This window comes from Manacus vitellinus, unplaced genomic scaffold, assembly GCF_001715985.3.
Source record: "Manacus vitellinus isolate BGI_N305 unplaced genomic scaffold, ASM171598v3 scaffold_6_pilon, whole genome shotgun sequence".
Taxonomy (NCBI): Eukaryota; Metazoa; Chordata; class Aves; order Passeriformes; family Pipridae; genus Manacus; species Manacus vitellinus.
Window position 1 is genome coordinate 7813119 of NW_021940750.1, and position 22752 is coordinate 7835870.

At 43.2% G+C, this 22752-nt stretch overlaps 1 protein-coding gene across 1 annotated transcript in view; it reads left to right on the forward strand.

The window, feature by feature from the left end:
• MAP3K9 (mitogen-activated protein kinase kinase kinase 9) overlaps positions 1-9976 on the forward strand; it is a 60255-nt gene extending 50279 nt beyond the window's left edge. The window contains exon 12 of the mRNA XM_018082414.3: positions 9829-9976. The gene's annotated coding sequence lies outside the window, so the exon portion shown is untranslated. The remainder of the gene's footprint in view (positions 1-9828) is intronic.
• The last annotated feature ends 12776 nt before the right edge of the window (positions 9977-22752 follow it).

Genomic DNA, 22752 nt, shown 5'->3' on the forward strand with positions numbered 1-22752 from the left:
CATTAGCAAATGGCAATGTACCCCAGAGTTGAGTAAAATAACAGAGGCCACCAAGTTTTTCTTGTTTGTGTGATGAAATGTTGTCAAATTAAGTGATTCGTTGGAGCCTTCCTTTAACTTCTGTACAGCAGTAAGCTTAGAGGAAAAGAGGATTGCATTATTTTTTAAAAAGCTTTATTTGTGACCTGGACTTGTTGCCTCTGACCCTCTTGGGCTTAAATAGTTAAATTATATTAATGTCCAGTTTGTTTCACTGTAGGTAACACATCAACTGAATACTCTTGTGCATAATCTACTGTATCTTTCCTCTGTTCTGTGTCAATGTATTATGTGTATTTGGATTACAGTTCTTTTTGTATTAAATTATTTTATGTTATAGAACAATATTTAAGCGAAGCAAAGAGCTATTGAAAGTTGTTGGCGTTTTGGGATTTCTTTTCTCTTTGCTCTTTTTTTGGATGTACTGTAAATTGTAAACCAAGGATGCCAAGCAGGCTTGGTTCAATGGCTAAAATTATTGTATTACAGTGTAATGCTGATCTAGGCCTTGTCTCAACACTAGAGCACACAGACTTGAATAAAACTGCTATAAAAGTGATTGTCTTTAGGCCTTGATTTCTTGGGTTTGTACTTCAAATAATTTCAAGCAGATATTTAGAATAGCAGTGGCATTACCTTGCTCTGAGGATTTGAGAATTTTTCCCAGTGCAACAAGAGGTTTATTTTTCTTTGCTAGGTATCTCAATCCTGATCAGCTGTTCCAGCTCTGGGTCCTTCATAGGGCTTTTAAAATGTTTCTATGAAACCGCAGACAGTTTAGTCCAAGTCTTGGCAAGTTACCTGTCTGCTAACCCCCTTCTGGCTTTTCTCTGAACTGGGTAATTAATTGCATACCATTTTTATTAAGGCTAATATTTCTGTTCTGTTAGGTTGAAATTTTCTACTCTTTATTTAGTATCTCAGCCAGAATGTGAATTTGAATGCCTGAATCTGGAGCTAATACAGTAACATGTTTTGTGCATGATGACATTTAACAGATGGTTTAGATTCGCTTCTGATGCTGTGCCTTTGTCCCTGCCACATCATTCAATGAGACACATTTGCAGGAACAAGGATCTTTTCAAGCTGTCTTTCATCTGCTGTAGGTGTGCAAGCCATAATAATATGGTTTTGATTCCTAGGTCATGTGTTTGATTCCTAGGTTGAACCTTTGCTCTTCTCTGCCACCAAGCCATCATTTCATGTTTCTCTGCTTAAAGAAATGTACCCGTACTAATGAAGGACTGTGCACTACAAGAACTTAGGTTTCATAGTTTCCTTTGAAAAAAGATTTTTTTCTAATGCAGGTACGTGCAAGAAATGCAACACCCTTCCAACAGATACACAGACTGAACAATTCATAGGTAGGTACCTTCAGTCATATATTCCATTCAAACTGCTGTAGTGTTGCTTTGTGATAAACTGGAAGGAAAGTGGACAGGCAGTCGATTTAGTTAGAAACAATAGCGTGCAAAATTAATCACTTTTTCACTTGTTTTAACAAAAGGTATCTTTCAATGTTTTGTCTTTCAAACTGTTTTTCCACTCCTTCTTCCCAAATCCTGCCTATCTGAAATGAAACTAAATATTTCTGCTTCCTGGAATGTTCCACAGAATAGGATTCTGTCCTAAAAGAAGCAGATTTTCTAGCTGAATTCACTCCCCTGTCACAACCACAAGGTTACCATAGTGTTCAAGCTTGCCTCATCAGCAACAAAAATCTATATGCATCATGGCAGATACCTTTCTTTCAGCAACTGCAGCCTCTGCAGACCATGGCAGGAACACAAAGCACTGGGACAGAGTAGAAAAATAAAATAGTTTTCTAAGCAGGGGAATCTAACCACTTCTAGTAGAGAGAGAGCATCTTAAATGAAAGCTAGCAGGATCAGCATGGATGCAGAATGAACACACCAGCAGATGCTTTAGGCTGAGTAGCTTTAGTTTTTCATTGGTTGATGTGTGGGCAAGTGTTGGGCATTTAAGTTCTACAGCAATCTACAAATCGTATGTAGGCCTTTAGCTATGAATGCGCTCAAGTGAGGAAATCATCATGGATTACCTTATGTTCCTCAGATGGCATATGCTGAAATAATAGATTTAAGTAGTGCTACTGTGATGAAGGTTACTTGCAGTAACCTTCCAAGGCTATGCAGACAAAGGGAAAAGAGGGTAGGCTTTCCTTAGTATGCAGCTCATATGATAAATTAGTCTGCTGTTTCTAGTGAAATTTTGACATTCTTGGCCCTTCTGACACAGAAGGAAAGGGAGAGGATGTCCTGCTAAAGCTAGGCTTAACAAGAACCTAGTTAATTGTAAGATGAAAAGTTTGTAGGCATATTGGTATCAGGCTCAAGAAGACTAAGCTTTAGCAAAAATTCTGGAGTGAATACAGCAACAACAAATGTCAGTATCTTAACAAGGGTTAATAAGCTTAGTCTTCATGCTTGGGTACAATGGACAGTGCAGTTTGCTTTGGCAGTGAAAGCGGAAATAATTGTAACTAAGGATTGGACAAAGCTCTGGGGCTTTCAAGTAGACTTCAGCATGCTTTGTGGCTCTTTGCTACTTCATCTGAAATCTTATTAAATGGCATGTGATTTACTTCTGTTAAGTCCTCATTAATTTAAAAATGAACTAATCTGAGTGGAATGAAAAGAGGCAGGATCAACTGATGGCATCCCAACACAAAGTAGAACAAAACCATAATTGCCTTACTAAATATAACCAAAGTGCATACACTTCATGCCTGCAAAATTTGCTCTGAAATTTATTCCTTTCTCCCCAGATCATACTCTAGTGTCTTAACTTTATAACAATTCATCAGTTTGAAATAAAAAAACAAGCAACCATGCATGGGGTTACCTGTCACAGATTGCAGCCAGTATTGAAAGAACCAGCTCTCATGGATGTATCGTGTTCTCCAGTGGGACCCTGAGACAACAGTTGGACAACTGGTCACTGTACAAAGAGCTTAATATTTTTGCAGCAGTCTGGCATTTTTGCTTTTGGTGATCTTCCTGCAATTGCATCTGGCTATTTACTACTCCTACGGATACCCCCAGATCTTGCAGAGGTAAAAGGATCTTCTAAGCTGGTGTGCATTATGAAGGAGAATTTCTTCTTGATGATGATTTGTGACTGGAGAAGCTGGGGCAAAGGAAGAGGTCTCAGATTGGGGGTAGGAAGAAGGCAAACGATGAAAGGTTTCTTTATTCTTGTCTGCCTTCAGAAGGGAAAGGATGGCTGGAACAGGAACCAGCACTGAGAAGAATGGGTCAGACACTTGGGATGCTACAGGAAATAAGGAGAAACCAGCAGAGTTTCTGCAGAAGAGGAAATACCCTGGCTGATACCTGATCATTGGGATCCCTGAAATACTGATCTGCTCACTGTGATTTTGAAGCCAGAGGGAGGATGTTTCCAAGAAAGACCAAACCTGCACTTTTCACACCCTATCTGGTGCGAAAAAGAGGTAGAATTTGCATCTCTCTCTGTTTTTGAGAGTAGAAAGGGTCAATTCCTGGAGTGACAAGAAGCAAGCGTGACAGGAGAGAGATGTCCTGCCATCAGCTTCAGGTCTCAATCCCTGTGGAACTCAGAACCTTGTCTCTGTAGGTCTAATTATCTTACTGCATCTTCCAAACAAGCAAATGTCGGTGATGTCTCTGGGCAGGCAGAGCCTTCTAGGCCAGCTCTGTAGCACACCTGTAATTTCTGCTACTTCTACATTTGTTATTTCTAGGCTGGTTTCAGGACTATCAAGTCATCACTGAAGTGATTTTAAATTCAGACCTGCCCAAGACAAAACTAAATAAATTCCTTCCTTAGGAGGTATTGCATCAGTAACATTGCAAACTCATGAGCAGAACTTGCAGGTATACGTATATAGCTATGTTAATTTAAAAACTTTATTCCACTCATTTAGTAAACCCATTTGTATAGTTGACAAGAAGTGAAGGTTTTCTGAGCAGCCTGTCTATGCCACTGCTGCTGGTGGCAATTATCTTTGGTGGTATCAAGGTTATACCTGTAATGTTTGGGTTTCCTTAATTAGGTTTTTGTGTCAGTGGGCAGCAATGTCAGGTACTGGTCTGTAGGAAGAGGTGAGCTGGAGCAAAGGGTGACAGCAGGGCTGTGGCCTCATGAATGCAGTCCCAGGGTACCTGAGCAAGGTGAGCAGAGCAGGTCAAGTGACAATAACCAGAGCCAGCCACAGTCCAGTGATTCAGGCAAGTTTGTAGGGATAAGAGGTCCAAGGTCAAGCTAGGAAGGCAGAGAGGTAGAATTTGCATCTGGGTGAGCAAGGTGTATGGGCAGGAATAGCCATGATCATAATTTAGCTGAGGCAAGGACTATGGGCGAGAAAATGTGCCTACTTGATGAAGGGGGGGAGTCTGTGATGAGGTTTCTCATGGCTTTTGTCCCAGCCACAGCCACACAGCTGTATCTGAGCTGACTGGGACCCCAAGCAGCCAAACCTGTAGAAGGAGAAAAGAAGTTACAGAGGTTGTTGGGCACTCAGGGGGGGCAGATACCTATTCAATGACAAAATCCATTAAAGTTCATAATTATCTTGGGGTTTTTTTGTCGATTTCTGCAGTTCATCATTGTAATCGTGTGCAGTTAGAGGATGAGAGGAGGACCAGGACTCAGGAGCTTTTGCTGTCACTGGGGGTTTCAGAACTTCAGCTTTTGCCAAGTCTGGTAGAAGAAGCAGTGCTTAGTATCTTCACTACAAACAGCTGAGATTCTCTGCTGGCCTTCTCCTCTGTGCAATTTTCCATCTTTATACTACAAGCTCCTTTTCTGCAATCACATAGCTTTCTCTGGAGCAGTCCATCATAACCGTGTTTGTCACCTGATTTCTCACCTGGTTGCAATTCTGACATTAGGACTACTTCTTGCAGCCACATATCATCTCTTCTGGGTTAGCCTGAAGTATTTTTCCCTTCACAAATTATGTGCATGGTAGGACAGACACTTTTTTTCTCACAGATTATACACATACCTCCAAGCAGTACTATTTCAAGCCATGTCCTTCCCTCTCCTCCTGCCTGGACAAGGCAGACATGGACAAGGAATCAATATTATCTGTTCTTAATTCTGAAATGGCATCACAGAAACTTAGTCTTCAGGGTTCTTCAACTTAAACAGCTATCAGAAAAAAAGTTGTCTAACTCTCAATCACAAATTATTTTCTATCTAACTAAGCATGGAACAGATTTAAAAAAGAATGTTGTTGGACAGTGCAAAATTGAAAGTGTCTGTGGAAATTAGGAATTTGCTCTAATAATCTGCTATTTAATTAAGTCCTTTCTGGACTTGTATCTATGCAGTCTTCAAGATGTAAGTGCTAGCTAATACCTCTCCAGAAGAGTTTTCCTTTCCTCATCTAAACCACGCAGTGATTGGATAACAGTTGGCAAGCTTGCACACAAGCCGAGCACAGAGTTTTAGGCTAAAAGAATCTGGGAGCCTGACCAGCTCTGTGCAACTCCTGTCTCATCTCACAAGAGATTCTCCTCAGGCTGTATGGCACATCCAAACTTCCTTATTTTGATGCAGTTCTAATGACCTTGGGCTCCGTCTCAGACTGGCAGTCTTAACCTTGTGGCACACCCTTTGTAAACTTACTCTTCTCCAAAGGTTTAGTATGCTAGGACATAATCTAAATAAAACCAGCTGAGAGGAAGGCCTGCCACTCAGTAACATCCCCATCAGCCTTTCTTTTGCGCTATGCCAACCATTACTTTAAGTGCCATAGGCCTAATCGTGTAACTCAAACAACCATTTTCTTTGCCAATGGGTCTGCATTGGTTTGCTAGTGTTGACGCTGTGATCCACCGCAGGAAAGCAGACTGAAGTTGGGAGACCTTGGAGCTGGCTGAGCAGTTGGATTCATCTTCCCAATGTGTTTCCTTCATGGCTCATTACACCCTTCCTTTAACCACTTTTAGAATGGGGATGTTTATTATATATATACTTCTCCGTAGGCTATGGTGCGCAATATACAGGATTTTTTTTTATTTTCTCTGTGTGTGGGAGTAAATGTGATTTAGATTATGCAAGGCTCTCACCTTTCTTCAGTTTTGTTTTATCTAAAGCAAACCTTTGCTAAATTGACTGAGATCATAGTTAAGTGTTTCTCTTCATGGGTAATTAAAACAGAAGCTGTGGGTGTCCTGGGGTGACTGTGCATATGGGGAGGCAAACCTCTCTGTTGGCAGCTGTGAAGGTTCTGCTGGTGCTGCCTGCATTTACCCTTATACCCAGGTATCTGGTGGATGTGTCTAAGCTTGTCAATTCTGGCAGGGGAGCAGAAAAGCAGCAGGACTTGTCCAGAAGTACTTGGTGACCCTGGAGCAGAGCCCATGTCTTAATCACCCTTCTCAGGTATGTGTATACATTAGCAAGCTTGCAGGCAGTGCAGAGCCCTCAGTTAAGTGCAGCACAGCCCTGTGTCCCCTCTGCCTCGGACAGCACGTGTGTGCACACAGTGCTCTCACTGCGTGGGCTGTGCTCCTGGGATGTCGCTGCTCGCCAGAGTTTGACCCCATGTCATCAGTGTTCCCTCTCTGAGTCTGGAACTCTCTGAAGCCCACTCCTGGGTCTGTCTTAGTGTGCAGGGGGGCTGGTTACCTAGCCAGAGGTCATTCAGAAGTGCACAAATTCTTGGCATTCTCCTCTGTGTCAGTCGGACACCAACCTCCTGTCCCTCAAAGACCTCATTCATCCTCACTTACATGTACCTTTGGCTTTTAATGCAGCTCAGCAACTGTGCCATATACTTGTTCAGTGATTGTAACAAACAAAGCATTCATCTAGGTCTTGGTGTCAGGCTGGAATTGGAGGAACATGTATGTAATTTAGAATTAAAAGGACAGACAAAATACACGGGTTTGAACATGCAAAGGGGTACAGTATTCTTCACCGGTTAAAGCATGGATTAGTTTTATTCTCATGACATGCTGAGAAAAGTCAACACTTGATCTCCCTGAAAGCCACCATATGGTCTGGCTAGTTTTCTTCCTTTCTAGAAGGGTTTTGGCGAACACAGTGCTGCTGCAGCTGGGAACAGGGCTTAAAATAACACCGAGGCTCCAGCTCAGATTGGTAGCCTCTGGCAGCTGCACTACGGATTGCCAGGAAGAAACTGTTTGCATCCTCAAACTGTAGGGGATGTTCCTACCGGTGCAGAAATATTATTCATTGCTAAATGCTTTATGCTGTGACAGGCTGGTAAAGAGGTGGATTTACTGTAAAAAGGCAACCCAGGGTACAGACAGCAGGTTTGTGCTGCTGTGAGGCTGGATGACTCACAGTGTGATGGTCTGTGTCCTGCTTTAAGAACTTGAAGGACAAAATTTGCTGCAATGGCTGTTTAATTTCAGCACTTAATGCCCGAGAAAATTTACCACATCTGCATCTCAGTGCTATGCTGTGTCAGTGACAGGCCAAAAATAAAACATTTTCTCTTATTGCACAGGCATTGGACAATGTGGTAAAGAAGCCTTGCTCAGAGAGGTCACTGGGTTTGATTTGCTTCAGGTCCTGTGGTAGCCAGCAGCCACTGTTAGGCACCGAGTGCTGTGCAGCCCTATTGTCTGTAGATTTTGGTTCCCCTTGCTCAGTCACAACACAGAAGCCACTACCCCATTCAAGACCTGTTGTATACCTGAAGGGTGTATTTTCTGGGCATTACAAGCAGGACATTGCACAGACCTGCTCCCAGCCCAGCCGTGCAATAGCTTGGCAACCTTTGGTTAGCATGTGCAACCCTCCATTTCCTCCCTACAAGAAAAGGGCTCCTGCTCCTTCTCAGGAGGCTCATGAGGACAGAGACCTCTCTGTGGGAGTAGGAGACATTTTGTATGAAGCCCTTCCCTTTGCTGGTAGGTGGAATGGTAGTGGTGGTTTTTAATTACATCTGATTACATGCTCTTTTTACTGCTCTCTCATTGGGCGGAACAGAAGGACCCTGCCCAGAGAAGCTGAGGGCATCTATCCCAGGGCTGAAAGCTCCTTATCTCCAGAACTATGCAGCAGCTCCAAACAGCAGCAGAAAGTGGATGTGAATACCATCTTGCATAACCTTTCTTGGAGCATGTATTGGAAGACCCTGGGAACATGTGTGTATTTTCTTTCCCATTTTATTTTTTTAGTTATATTCCTTGCCCCAGTCACTCATCTTTCAGAGTATTCAGTCTTTATTTAAAAATAGATTACAGGTTTCTTGCATGATTATTAGGCAAGAAGCAGTCTCTGATGTTGCACACTTGGTGCCAATTCAGAGCAGAGGAAGTGGGAAGAATCACAATAGCAGGTGACAAGTCACAAGGGTACCCACGGGTGTTACAACTCCCTTTCCATTCAACACCACTTGTCACTCATCTGAGATAGCTGCTAAAAGGGCAGGACTTTTCCCAGAGTGTTAGACCAGACAGCTCACAGTGGATCTGGGCAGGCTGATGATCTGGACATTGAGCAGGGTGAGGGAGCAGTTCAAAGGACCTCGCAGCTGCATACAGTCAGATAAGGGCTGGGAACGGGAATGAGGCTTAAACATGCCTGTGTCCCTGATGTCTCTGGCTGATAGACTTGCTGCTTGTTTTTATGTCAGGATCCACATGCCTCTTTGGCAGTGGAAAGATAAAAGGGCTTCTGTGGACATAAAGGAAAACATCCAGAACTCCCATCTGAGTTCTGCAGCCTGAACCACACTGGTGGAGGAGGGCCCTGCAGAGAAGAAATGATGCAATAAAGGATCTGTGGGATAGATTGACTGGGCTCTGGTGGGCAGGGTGGGGAGCTGTGGGTCAGTGGGGAGCAGGTGTGTGCCATATTCTTGCCTCTTACTGCCCTTCCCTCATGCAGCATGCTGCTTGTGCGGAAAATGCATTTTACCAAGGACTTGAATTTTATAGCAGACATTCAGTGACTTGCCAGCATGCAGCTAGTGCCTTCAGAAGCTGCGAAATGCCAGCTTTCTCAGGAGTCCCTGGGCTTTCGGTGGTTTTTGCCAAGCATCCTTATACCTAAGTCAAGAGTGAGTCATCAGACACAAGGATGCCTGCACATCCCTGTCTGCTGACTGAGCACCGTGAAACCTTATCTCCTGTTGCTAACTCTGGGAGTGATGACTTCCTACATACCCTACATGACCTCCTCTTGCTGCTGTGTGTACCCATTCTGTTTCCCAATTCTCACGTGACCTTCTTGGATTTGTTTCCAGAGCCTCATCTACCAGCATTCAGTTTTGTGGCTTATGTAGCTGTGCCTTCTTGTGTATTTTTGAGCAGATGAGATACTAATTGGTGTAGATTACATCTATTTCCAGCTTAGCTGACTTTCTGCATTTATAGGTGCAAATCACAGGCTAGTAATGAGGTACAAAATAATAACCAAGGTGAGCATATGACCATCACAGAACTGGGCTTTGCTCTTGCAGCTGCTTGCATTTGATTCTGTAACAGCTTTTCAGGTTTTTTTCTTCTTTTTCTCTCTATCAACGCTCATCAACCTTTTGTCATTTTTGTCCCAGTCACAGGCTAAGGCTTGTGCTGATTTTGTCTGGCAGTGAACATCATGATTCAAATGCAAAATTATGTGCAAATTATGTACTTCCACCTCTGCAAAGTTTCTTCACAGCCCTCCTGGGCTTTGTAAGTTGGTCAGTGGCTACATTTCCTTGGTGAGCTGTGAATTGTGTTTTGGCTACCCTTACACATCTTGTGGGCAGTTGGAGCCATAGCACATCTCAAAATCAACAACTTTTACTTTCTCTAGATTTAAGAAAGGAGCCAGATAAGTGAAGATTGCTGAAACGAGTTGTGTTCCTCCAAGGAAAGGAACTGCACATACACATCCACACGATGATGGAGCCTTTGACTCAGCAAGGCCAGGCAGCATGTCCTCATTCCTGGCTTCCGGTGCAGGAGCTTGTGGAGGCAAAGCAAACTGAAGGACAAGAGGTAACTGTTTTGCTGCAGGCAGGATGGCTGAGAGACAGCAGCAAAGCCACTCTGGCAGTAAGGACATGAAACCATGGCAGTGCACTGCTGTGACCTCCTTTCCAGCCATGTGGCCTGAGGATCAGCAATACTTGGCAGCTACACAGAGTAATTGTGGGGTGGGCATTTCCACATGCTCATTTCCTTTGTTTTAAATACATTATGGGGGAAATGATCGTCACCTTGCTATCTTTCCTGTTAGGATTGCTTTCCTAACATCCACTACAGATGTTTCTGTCTGCAATTTAAATAATGCACATAATAACCAAATAAGGAGGGAAAACTTCTAAGTAGAAAAAGTTGAGAATGGAGTGTGGGACAAGGAAATGAGTAGAGTCACCATTTTTGGATGAAAGTGATGTAGTTAAGGGGGATGGAAGTGCAGACTGACTTTTTTGTGAGTGCACTTAGTACCTTAAATCCAGGATCTTTGCAAACAGTTTAATATTCTAAGCTAACCTCTTCCATGGATCATTCTACAGTTTAGAAACTGAGGCAAAAGTAGATTAAAAAAAAAAATCTTTCCCAAGGTGCAAGCTCTATGCAGAACTGAAAGTAGAGCCTGGGAGTCCTGCCTCTTAATTCCCTTCTCTGGCCACAGCTCTCTTCTTCGATTTTCCACAAATGTTTTTCACTTGAGGTATACATTAGCTTGCTCTCTTGGACAATTGCATTCAGCTATTAGCAGGGATAATAATATTAAAACAAAATGGCTGGATGTCTCTAGAGGTCTACAGGGAAGCACGAGATGCTCTAATAAGATCAGCACTACCAGGAAAGAGATAAATGCTGTAGCTAGGTACTGATTAATGTAGCACAAGAATGAGCCTTTTAATGGCTCATTAAGAAGAAAAACAACATACAGAAGTTGAGGCTAGTTTTTGGTTTTGATCATTGTTTCCTAAGAAAATGTTGCATTCTACCCAGGGGATCAGTCAAACATTTTGTTGTGAGTTTTGTGGGCTTTAGCTAATAAAGGAAGGTTACTGATGGATGTGTGAGTGCTGAATGATAAAGCATTTCTCTTGGATGAAACTTAAAATACACAGTGAGTGTCAGCATCCCTCAGCAGTGCTGTTTGTTAGACAAAGCATCTCTGAACTGCAGTGCTTAGACCACACAGTCCAAGCCGTGGGTTCCCTTATGCGCACCACCAGAGGTGATCTCTGTGCTGTGTTTACTGTGTCCTGATGTGTTGGGGGTGGCAGTCTCCCAGCCCTTCAAAGATGTGCGTGGGGCTTCCTGAGCCCACCAGATCAAGGGATTCAGCCAGGTGCTGGCAATCGGTGGTTATCTGCCACACAGTCTAGTGGGCAGGACTAACCACCCATCCTTAACATCAGTGAGTCCTGAGGGGAACCAAATCACTTTAGGATCAGAGTACCTGGGTTTTTGCTGTTCCTAGTTTTCACTGCATGTGCTAATACTTTTTAATCCCTGTTCCCATACTCTCTGGTCATATAAAAACAACCAAATCTTAATGCCAGAGGCTCTTCTTCCTGTTTCGTCCTCTATTTTGCTCACATTTCAGGGGGCCAATCCTGACTATACAGGAGATGCTTCTGGAAAAGTCAGTGTTGGTAATCCTGCATCACTGGAATTGGAGACAAGGAGACAGGGGCTGGGAGGCTGTCATAGGGATAGGATATAGAGGATCTGAAGCTTTGCTGGGGAAGAACTATCATTTTCCCTTTTAGTGCCCCCCCCAGGAGGCCACCAATGTGCCTTTCATCCTCTTCCTGCTACGGAGCTGCCATTTGCCTGATGTTACTGACCTGAGACCTTGACAGGCCTTGGCTTAAAGTGTCCTTTTCAGGGCAAGTAGTCCTTCAGTGTACGCTTCTGGTATCTCCTACAGTAGCATGTTACACATGGGTGCTGGTATTCTGAGGCCAACACTCAGAACCTCTTCTGAATAAGCAATACTTTGGATAAGTTAGGTAGATCTAATAAGATTGGATATACTGGGAGGTAGGGAGCTATCTAGCTTAGCATCTCAAATACCCATTGCAATTATAGGCTGATCACATATTTTAATTGAGAACATCTTCCTTCCTGAGGATTTCATGCTGCTGTAATCAGGCCCTCATAAAGGACAAAGCTGGGTAACACCAGCAATTGAGGGGAGAGGAAAAGTACGCAGATATGAAATCTATGAGCTTCAAAAAAGGTAAGGAATCAATAACATGAGGTTTGGTGAAACAAATAAAGTGTGATTGAATGTTTTCACACCGTGCAATATTTGCTGCTTGCAGTACTTTGTCCCAGATACAGGCCATGATCTGGTGCTATTCAGAGGCATTTGAGAATACAGTTTCTACGAAAGATGCCATTCTAAATAAAGCTGTATTGATTCAAATAAAAGGAATAAGCTTTACCAAAATGAAAGGAGCAGGGAAATGCTGGTTGAGAAGCAGAACCTCAGGAAAGGATCTGAGGCTGGAAATAGAGTTGCCTGTGGAATAATGTAAAATGCTATCATAAAAATAAAAACTGGCAAAATACCTTTTGGTGGAAAAATGAACAGGGCTTTCCTCATAACCTAAGAAAGTCCTGATCTTCTTTACACTACTTAGGACCCAGCATAGCAGCTAAAGGAGGTGAATCATACAGGAGAGATGGACTTAAGCCCCGAGCTGTCATTGTATGTTACTGTTATCCACTGATGGGGAAATGAGTGAGGGGACAGGAGCCCAGTGAACTAAAGTTGCTTTTGCCTTTGTGTACAGTATATCCTGGAACTGCCTTTATCCTGGAAGCTTGTCTTTGATGCTCTTCTGCACGTTTCACTTTGTGAAGTACCAGGTGTTCCTAACAGCTACTCGGTGCTGATTTCTAAGTCTTGATCTCATTTAAAGACCCTCTGACTGGCATTATGGACTGAATACATCCTTCTCATACCCAGTCCTTTTGTTGTTCTAGCTCCAGTGGGGGATAAGGAGAGGAAAGTAATTTCTGACCTCTGCTAACAGGTAGGTGTGATAGATAACATACTCTCCTGCATAGGTAAGAGAGAGAGAGAGGCAAGTCAAGACCTTGACACAACTTTAAATACCTTCTATCCTTATGCCCTTGCCCTCTCTTATGCCCATCTATGTGAGTTCAACAAAGATAGATGATATTCTGGGCATTGCTCCAATAAACCACCTCTTTGTACCAAAGAACAACAAAATGTAAAAGGTTTGGCATGCCAGTCATATTGCCCAGGGGTAAGACCAAGGGCAGAATGGGAGTAGCTGAACTGGTGAGTAGCCAAGGAGAGAGGGAGGTGCTTCTCTGAGCTGGAGAGCAGGGGCCATGGGAGAGACCAGAGATCTATTGGTGTCATTGGGTCACCCATATCAGAACAAAAATTGATGAAGTTAATCTGCACTAGGGGAAGTCTGATGTAGAATTAAAATCAGTTTAAGTGAGAGAGCAAATAGGTAGGAAAAGGCTGGAATAGTTATGCACTGACCTTCCGAGGCCATTATCCGACAGGTGGGATAAGGTTGAGGGAAATATAAAATACCTCTAAAGTGTGTATGTGCCTGTGCATTCATGTCCTTTCTCACACATGCACCCAAGCAGGTGTGAGTTAGGGGAGGCACCCACACCCAGCCCACAACGGCACATTCATTCTTTATAGTTTCCAAGAGGGCGTTACAGCTGGCATTGCAGCAGCCACTGGAGTACAACACAGAACTGTGGTACGCTTCTCAGCATCACAAAATTGTGATTTTAAACCCAAAACAAAATTGTCTCCTCACTCCTAATGATATTAACAATCCTAGTATTACTTGCTTATTATAGAATACAGTTCTAAAAAAGGCAGTTTGCTTGTTCTGAATTATCTGCACTTCTGAGGAATATCTGGTTTTGGGCTGTAAGCCTTGATTTAGATTAAATGTGATGACAAATAAAAAAAATAGAAGTAAAGCATTTAGCTGCTGTCTGGATCACACTGCAGTAGATTGCTTTCATAAAATGGCAGGTCCTCCTACAGATACAAAGGTGCAGTGCAGAGAGGACACAATACAAGCTAAGATGAATTCACCACATCTCCCCCTCTCCTGCCAAGTCAGTAGGGTTCAGACTGAACTCTGGAAATAAAAACTGCCATCTATTTTTGTGATTGACTGTGGATATAATACAGAGCATGAAATCTGGGAAGGAGGTTACAAACCTGATAGAAAGCCCAAGGTCCTGCTCCCTGTAAAAATATTCCAACATTAGAAGGAGAGCTTGAAGGCTTTTGCTTTAGGAAGAAAAGGGTTCTGGCACTGGAAGCAAAATGTTCAAGGAGCCAAAAACATTTCTGTATGAATGAAGGGTGCTCTGAGAAGGAACGTGTCAGGCTTTCTGCCCTCAAGGCTGTGGACTGCAGCATTTCACTGAGCACTACCAAGCTATGATCAAACATATTCCTTTTATTGCAACAGATCACAAGACAGTTTTTCAGCAGACATTCAATTATTGCACACAATAGATGGTCGAGGATAAAGGGAAAGTTCTCTTTTTAGACAAAGCTACTCTTCCTTTGGAATTCCTGTAATCAGAAAATGTATTTGTAGCAGCTGGCTACTCCTGCCTCTGCAAGCTTTTTCAATCTACATCAGAATTTCAAAGGTACAGGTTTCTTAAAATGTCTCTGAGATACTGGACTCTAATGTCAGACTGAAGTATGTAACGTACTGCAGCATAGGTAAATAATAAATAGCACCCTTCCAATGCTGTCACCTTCTTAATAGGAACACTAAAAGAAATGGTGTTCCTTTTCTGCTAAATTTATCGTCTGCCAGTGACTGCCAGGTGAAATCCATTGGTTATAGAAGAGTGAGAACTTACACTCCCACTACCCCTTCCTCCTCACCCTCTCCCTCCCCAGCCATCCCTGCCAGCCCACCTCTTTGCCCTGGGAGCAGCCGCCAGCCTGGAGACATTTCTCCAGTGCCAGAGCTGCTGTGGCAGAACAGCACTCCCTCTGCTGCTCTCCACCATTTGGGCACAGGCTGTGGGCTTGTCAGTTGCTTTCAGGCTTCTCAAAATTTGGCAGTGGTTCTTCTTGCCATGCTGAAACTGTCTCTGATTCAGAGAGCAATGTTCCTGTGCTTTGGGGATATTGGGATTGCCTGCCTGTGCTGTTCCAAGCAGATACTCTGCTCTCATGCTAACCCATCTCTGCCCTGGAAGAAGGTTTCTTATGGTTAGAAAAAAAAAAGAAAGAATTAACCACATGTTAGTCATTTGGTTTTATGCAACTTCCTTTCCTCACATATATATTGGGACACAGGGGATGTCCAAAACCTTCATGTCTCAAATAACATTCCATTAACTTCACTACAAACCTGCCAGGGATATGGCAAACCCACAGCTAAATGCAAGTGTGGATCAGGATGAATAAGAACAATGACAGTGATGAGCAAGGCAGATCAATGTTGATCCAAGACCTGCAAGCTTCCTATTTTGAGCAGCAAGGTGTTAGTAAAAGCCTACAAAAAGAAGTACCTGAAAGAGAACTAATGTGAAATCTTTCCTGCGATGGAAAATACAGAGGTTCTTGAATTCTCTCTATTGTTTGTGGAATTCAGTGGTAGAAACTGGTGTAGAGTTTGCATGGAATTGGATTAGCTGTTTAAAGTATCTCCTGCGAGCCAAATCAAACCAAATTATTCATCATAATTATCATGCAAGTATATATACATGTGTGTGTGTGCCTACCCTAGAATCTACTGCTTATTTCTAAGACATTCACAAGAAAAATTCTCACTGCAAAAGAAATCTCATTGCAAAGTCACTGTTTGTGTTCAACCTGAAATATTTTGCTCTGCTGGTAGACCCAACTCATGCTGAGTAGCCAATCTACAGCTGCTACGATTGGGAAGTTACGGCTTTAAGTTTCAAGGAAATTAAACTATCGCAGTGTTTCCTGAGGTGGGGGCATTATGGGCAATGGTGTGATAAGACAATTTTCTGTTGTCTCAGAGGTGACTGTAAAAATGTCTTTAGAGGGTGTCTGATTTATTCTTTCTCAGTGTGGCTTCCCAGTCAGATTTGTTCAGCCTGCAAGTAAACAGCGCTTTGTGTCTCAGTGGCAGGATGGCACTTCAGAAGGTGAAAACTTGTTCGATCTGTCTCTGACTGTCACCAACAATACAATTTCTACCATCAATGCATATGTGACCAGATTATGGAGCTAAATTAGGGTGCTGGAAAACTAAGAGCTGTTTTGCTGTTTTGCTGAGTCTACCTCTGTTTATTGCTGCTGTACTAATTCCTCCAGGCAGAGTCTTATGGAGAGTTGTTTGGATTCTTTCCTATTTAAATACATAAGTGGTAAAAGTAAATGGATGGATTTTCATCCTGCAGAGCAAACCCATTTCTGGAGAAGGCCCTTTTCTTTCTCTGATATCTAATCCTTTCCTTTGGCAAAATAAATAATGAGACAGTTCTAACAGATCTGGTTAAGCTCTGAGTCCCTTCTTAAATGACAGAAGATCAATACTATTACTAAATCCATTAAACAGTTCTTCACACTTCAGTTGTGCTCTCTCTAGGATATTTGAGAAAGAACAGAAGGGTATTTTGGCTATTATATAGGAAATGCGTGATAAAGCCTCTTCTCATGTTCCACTTTCTCTCCCTGGCTCCAAGCCATCCATTTCTTCCAGGCTCCCACATACCTTGAATCTGACTCACAGGCCAGAAAGAGCCAGACCTGGGATGCAGGAGGGGCCTTTGTCTTTCAGTCTCTTATGCCAGGCTTGAATCTGTCAGTAGTATCTCGGAGTTCTGGGTTTTTGTTTAACTCTGATGACAAGTTGCCTGAAGTATATCTCAGTTTCTGGTTTAGTTTTTGATTCAGTGCCTGGTTTTTTGCTGCTACACTGAAGGCTTTCACAAGAATCAGGGCATCACAGCACTGTGCACATAAATGAAAGTACAGTTTTGCAGCAGATTTTGAGGTTTTGTATTCATTTTCAAGCCAGCGATTGTGACCAAGTATGAGCAAAGGACATGAGCCTTAGGGACAGGAATTACAGAATCATAGAATGGTTTGGGTTTGAAAGGGACCTTAAAGACCATCTAGTTCCAACCCCCCTGCTATGGGCAGGGACACCTTCCACTAGACCAGGTTGCTCAAAGCTCCATCCAACCTGGTCCTGAACACTTCCAAGCATAGGGCACCCACAACTTTTCTGGGCAACAAGTTCCAGTATCTCACCATCCCCAGAGTAAGGAGTTTCTTCCTTATATCTAATATAAACCTGCCCTCTTTCAGTTTAAAGCGATTCCCCCTTGTCCTATCACTACATGCCCTAGTGAAAAGTCCTTCTTCAGATTTCTTGAAGTCCCCTGTATGTCCTAGAAGGTGCTATAAGGTTTCCCCAGAGCCTTCTCTTTTCCAGAATGAACAACCCCAACTCTCTCAGCCTAACTTCATAGGAGAGATGCTCCAGCCCTTTGATCACCTTCATGACCTCCTCTGAACATGCTCCAAGAGGTCCACGTCCTTCTTATACTGGGGGTCCCAGGGCTGGACTCACTACTCCAGGTGGGGGCTCATGAGACCAGAGTAGAGAGGAATCAGTTTTCTTTCCAAGCCAAGGCAGAGGGAGATTTTCCTGTGTGATTTGATTAAGAACAGAGACAGCTCTAAGGCTCCCACACTGCAGCTGGGCTCTGTGAATACTGGTATCTTTTTTCAAGCAGCAATCTGAGGTAGAGAATCTCCTTCCCATTTTTAAGAACTGCTGAGGAAAGTTTTGGTGTCCACAACGTGACACATCTGTGCGGAATGAGCAGCTCTGCCCATTCCTCCTGTCAAGAAATCTAGTATTGATGTGACAGGACAATGCCTCCCAGTCAGCAGTAGTTACCACTTCTAGAGCCTTACCAGAAAGGTCAAGTACCCAAAAGGCTGGGAACACTGAATCCTCTTTCTCCACCAGAAATGGTCCCTGCAAACGAGATAGTCCTTGGATATCTCAAAGGTTAAAGGCAAAGTGTTACAATCATTCAGAAAATGAAGTATGCAACCCACGGTCTGATGTCACCACCAGCCAACCTGAGAGCTCCATCTGCATCCTGCTCCCTGTAACCACTCTGTAATTATGTCTCATTGTACAGCATTTTTGTTCAACAACTCACTGGCTGTTTTTCACATCAAATGAATTATTCAGCAGCAGACTGTGTTCTTGATTCTAACAACAGCAGCAATAATATTTCATGCTCATAGAGTCCCTTCAAAAGTGTGCTGGAAACATTATTTGTTGAACTCTTCCATACTCAGCAACAGAAGGTGGGGCTACTTCAGTGAAGTGAGAAATGAGTCTCAGCACAGCGCTCTGACATGGGCCAAATTAGAATGCAGAACTAGGAGAGAAGTCCAGCTTCTACTGCCTTACCCAGCTTTTCTTACCCTCTGAGCTACTTTTCCACCCTGTACCCATCTATCAGATCCTCAGTCACTTTAATCACCATTATTTCCTTCAACACCTTGGGGAAATGCTGATATTTGTCTGGATCCGGCCCACATTCTCAGACTAAATTCCCATGAGTACTCGGTGTTTTTTAAAGATGTCTTTAGCTCACTGCTCCCATCAAGAATGGTGAGCATTTGGATTATTTCCCCTCTGGGCAGAAGCTGAACCTCACCAGGTTGGGCTGTGAGCACAGGCTGAGTTTGTACATGCAACAAATGACTTAGTGAAGGTGGATGATGCATGTTTGTATTTGGCTCCTTCACCTGCACTTCAGGGGCACACTTGGAACCTGTGCTTGCCTGAAGGTCTGGCGTGGCAGCACACATCACAGGCTTTATGCCTTCACTAATAGTCTTGGAGAATCAGGGACCTACCTGCCCTCCAAGCAATGGTCTGATCTCAGCAATTAACACCTTCAACATGAACCTGGGCATGGAGCCCACAATGGGTCAGGAGTTCTAGCAGTGTCCTACAGCCTGGTTCACTATAACCAAGCAGCTACAGATTTGACTGTGCTCTTGCCACAGGTGTCCCATAGAGTATCAGCTCAAACTCAAAGCTGGCTTTGCCCTGAAATTAGATGCTCAGTAATGTTAGGAGATCACTGACACCACTTCAAGGTTTTCAGAAACCTCACACTGCTTGCGACTAACGTGGGGAACGTTCCTTAGGTCTTGATTAAAGACAGAAACACTGAAATGTGTGCATTCAAATCTCATGACCTACCAAATCAAGTCCTCTGTTGCGCACACTTTTTCTTGTGAAAGAGCAAACAGCAAGCCAAATATCAGAATGTCTTTCTGGATGACACTGAACTACTCACTACCTGTGAGTACAGGATAAAAATCTAGGAACAGAAGCCAAGCCATAATCTTCACTGGAATCTGGGAAAACTTCAGTTAACATTTCCACTCTTCTCCCCTGCCCCCCCCCCATCTCTCCTCCATTTTAATTTCTGTTGAACATCATCTGATTTTCTGTTCATGGTCAGGTGCGTGAGCTGCTAAAAAAACAAGACACCCAGGAGATATGGTAATTCAAATCTATGGGCTGCACTGCCTGTGAACTTTGCTTAGAAGGTTTTGAAAGAAACATATATCTTCTGTCTGACTGGGGATGTTGGGGAAAGAGCTTTCAAGGTTTGGTGGACAACACTTGATTTTTGTGCTGTTGCATGTTCCTGTCTTGCTCAGGCATTATTAATCTTGCTTATTTTGGATGATCTGAGTGGGCCTGACTCTGCAAGGCAATCTAAAAGAGCAGAAGTTGCTTTACATGATGAAAGACAGCTGTGAGTGATGCTCCCTACAGACCGTGCCTCTCAACTGTCTTGTTTTTCTTAGTTGCTAAAGCACTGAAGAGCTTGAGCAGCTATAGAATTTGTTAACAATATTACAAAAGTGGAACAAGTATATTGATTTTTCCCCACCCAAAACCTGGTACTTTATGCTGAATCTTACTTTTGCTGCTTCTTAAAATTTGGCCACATGTATCCTTTAAAAAGCAGAGAGATGCAGATCTGTTCTTTTCGTGGAAAAAGAATTGTGATGTCTGATTTTGTGGAATCTGTTTCTCAGTCACATGGGATGCATCTCAGTAAGGAGTGTTGACTGCACAGATACAAAAGGACCTAATGACAACCCAGCAGAAGAGAAATTGGGATGAGTCAAAGCAGTCCAGGGTGAAACTTGAACATGAGTCAACAATGTGCAGCAAATATGTAAGGAGGCCTATCTTATATAGGACCTCTGAAATAATGCTCCTGCTCTCTCTTGTACTGGAAGGCCAGAGCTGGAGAACTGTCCTGCCTTCAGCATTGCACTCCAATAAAGATGTAAACCACCTGGAAGAAATCCAGAGGAGAATGAGAAGAACAAGCAAGGAGCCAGAAAACTTGCCGAGCTGCAGAAATGTTGATGGAAGCTGAAAGATCAGTCCTAGAGAAGAGCCTTCCACAAAAATCATGAATTGCTGCAAAGAGAGAGACTAACTTTGTGGTCATATCTGCTGTAGCTGAAAAGAGAAGCAATTGGTTTAAATTACTGGAAAGCAGACTTAGTTTAAGCTTTAGTAAAAAGTCTCTTAACTTGCCATCTAAAAAGGCAGTGATATTCTGTCATAGGAGGGTTTTAAGAACAGGTTAGATAAATATCTCTCAGAAGCAGTTTAACTTGATCTGACCTAATTGCCTTAAGGTAATGGGTGATGTACATGGTCTCTTGAGGATCTTTTCCAGTCCTGTTTTCAGAGTTGATACTTCCTCAGAGTTATGGTATGAGATGATATGGCTTGGCTTGGCTTGGCTTGCTCATCATGCACAGAGCTGTGAAGTCCTTGCAGGGACTTTGTGTTTATACTGATGATGAGTGAAAAGGAGAGATGTCATCTTTTATTAGACAGCCATCTTTCATTAGTCATATGTGAGTCCATCTGACATCACAGAGATATAAACATCTGGGATCCCCAGAGCTCCACATCAGTCTCTAGACTAATAACAGGTAGAGTGGGAAATGGCTGTCTCAGAACACTGAAAATAAGAGGGATGTCTCAACAACAGCATATGTCATAGAAGATGCATTGCTTCAGAAGAAAAATGGAGCTCATTTTATAATGGGAACCAGTACTAATGACACTGTGGGATTCCTCATTTTTCTATTGCTTTGAAATTTGACTGTGTATGCTCTAAATAACAGGATTTTCCTAGCTCATAGTGTTGTATTTCCAGCCAATGATCTGAGAGTCAAGCTATACAGTTACCTGTAATCTGCGGATTCAGACCTTCTCTCATATGTACATCTTCTCTCATATGGAAATAAGTTTCCAGACATCAATCAAATCTTCCAGACTGACAGCCTGTTGAACAGCAACTTGACCTTGCCAGGCTGAGGTGAAAACCTAAGTCTGGGTTGGTGCTGTGACATGTTGGTTTGGTAATGCTCAAGGCAGGCTTCTCTCTTGCTCAGCCTTTCCATTTTGCTGGGACAATGACTAGATAACTATATTTCTGTGCTTATATGGAAGCCCAGGCCTGTGTGATACAGTCCCTGCACCAAAGACTGGGATAGTCAAAACCAGTGAGGGTTGTTAGCAATGTGGATATGCCAGTCAGAGTCAGCCCTGGCTTTGTGACCCACCCCTGCACTTTGCAGAGCTGATGTGAAAGCCTGGCATCTGGACTATGAAAGGGTCACACATCTGTTTTGCTCAGCTGATGCTGAGACCTGGCTTTTTGTGAGCATCCTGGCTCAGCCCCCATATCTCGCTCAGCCAGAGGTCATCTGAAGGATCCCATGAAAGGACTTGCTTCTTGGCTTGTGTCCTTGGGCTTATGTGGTCTCCCTGAGTCAATGCTCAGAGCTTGCTGGGAGGCAGCTGAGCCTCAAAGACAACCTACTGAATTCAGCAAGCTGTTGGTTGGATCTAATTCAGCCCCAGCAAGATGCTGGAGACCACCTCTGAGTGAGGAATATGCAGTTTGCACGTGGCCATTTCTCTAACCAGAAGTTTGTAGGAAGTAATATGAAACAGCTGGGATTTTATCTGATGCCAAGAGATCTGCTGTGACCCAGTACTGCTGCTGCGTGAAGTGGAGGAAGTCTGCAGAGTCTGTAGCTCTATCACCAGCTCTTTTCAGGGAGCTGATAACACAGTTCACCCAGCACATGGCTTTCCCCTGAGGCTGTTCCAGGCTATGCTAAAATGCTTTCTTTGGGCTGCCATCACGAAATAAGAATAACACAGGCAGCCGAGTGGCTGCAAATTATCCATTGTTGGTTAAGAAGTGAAAATCCTTTGTTCCCAACTTAAATTCTCCAGCTGCCTTTGCTAAGCAAAATCAGAGAAATGCTTAGTGTATCTGTTTCATTCTGAATAATCTGAATATTGGCCACATTTTTCCAGTGGCCACTAAAATACATTTTAATTTTAGTATCACATGCTCAGCAACAGTTTCCATCTAGAACATGAGTTAAAGATCTTGCTGCAGGAGGAAACAGATGCAACTACATCTGAGTTTGGACCACTGCTGAAGGAGAGGCATTGACAGCAAAAGCTCCCCCCACCAAACTGAAACAGCAGCCTGCTTTATGGACAACTTTGGCAGAAGGGCTGGAATCTGAAGTCACCAAGAAAATATCAGCCTTGGAAAAAAGCTCTCATTTGCTTTGTTTCAGGTCTCAAAATAATTCTGTCCCCAAAACACATACCAAAGGTGACTTACCACTTCCAACTAGTAC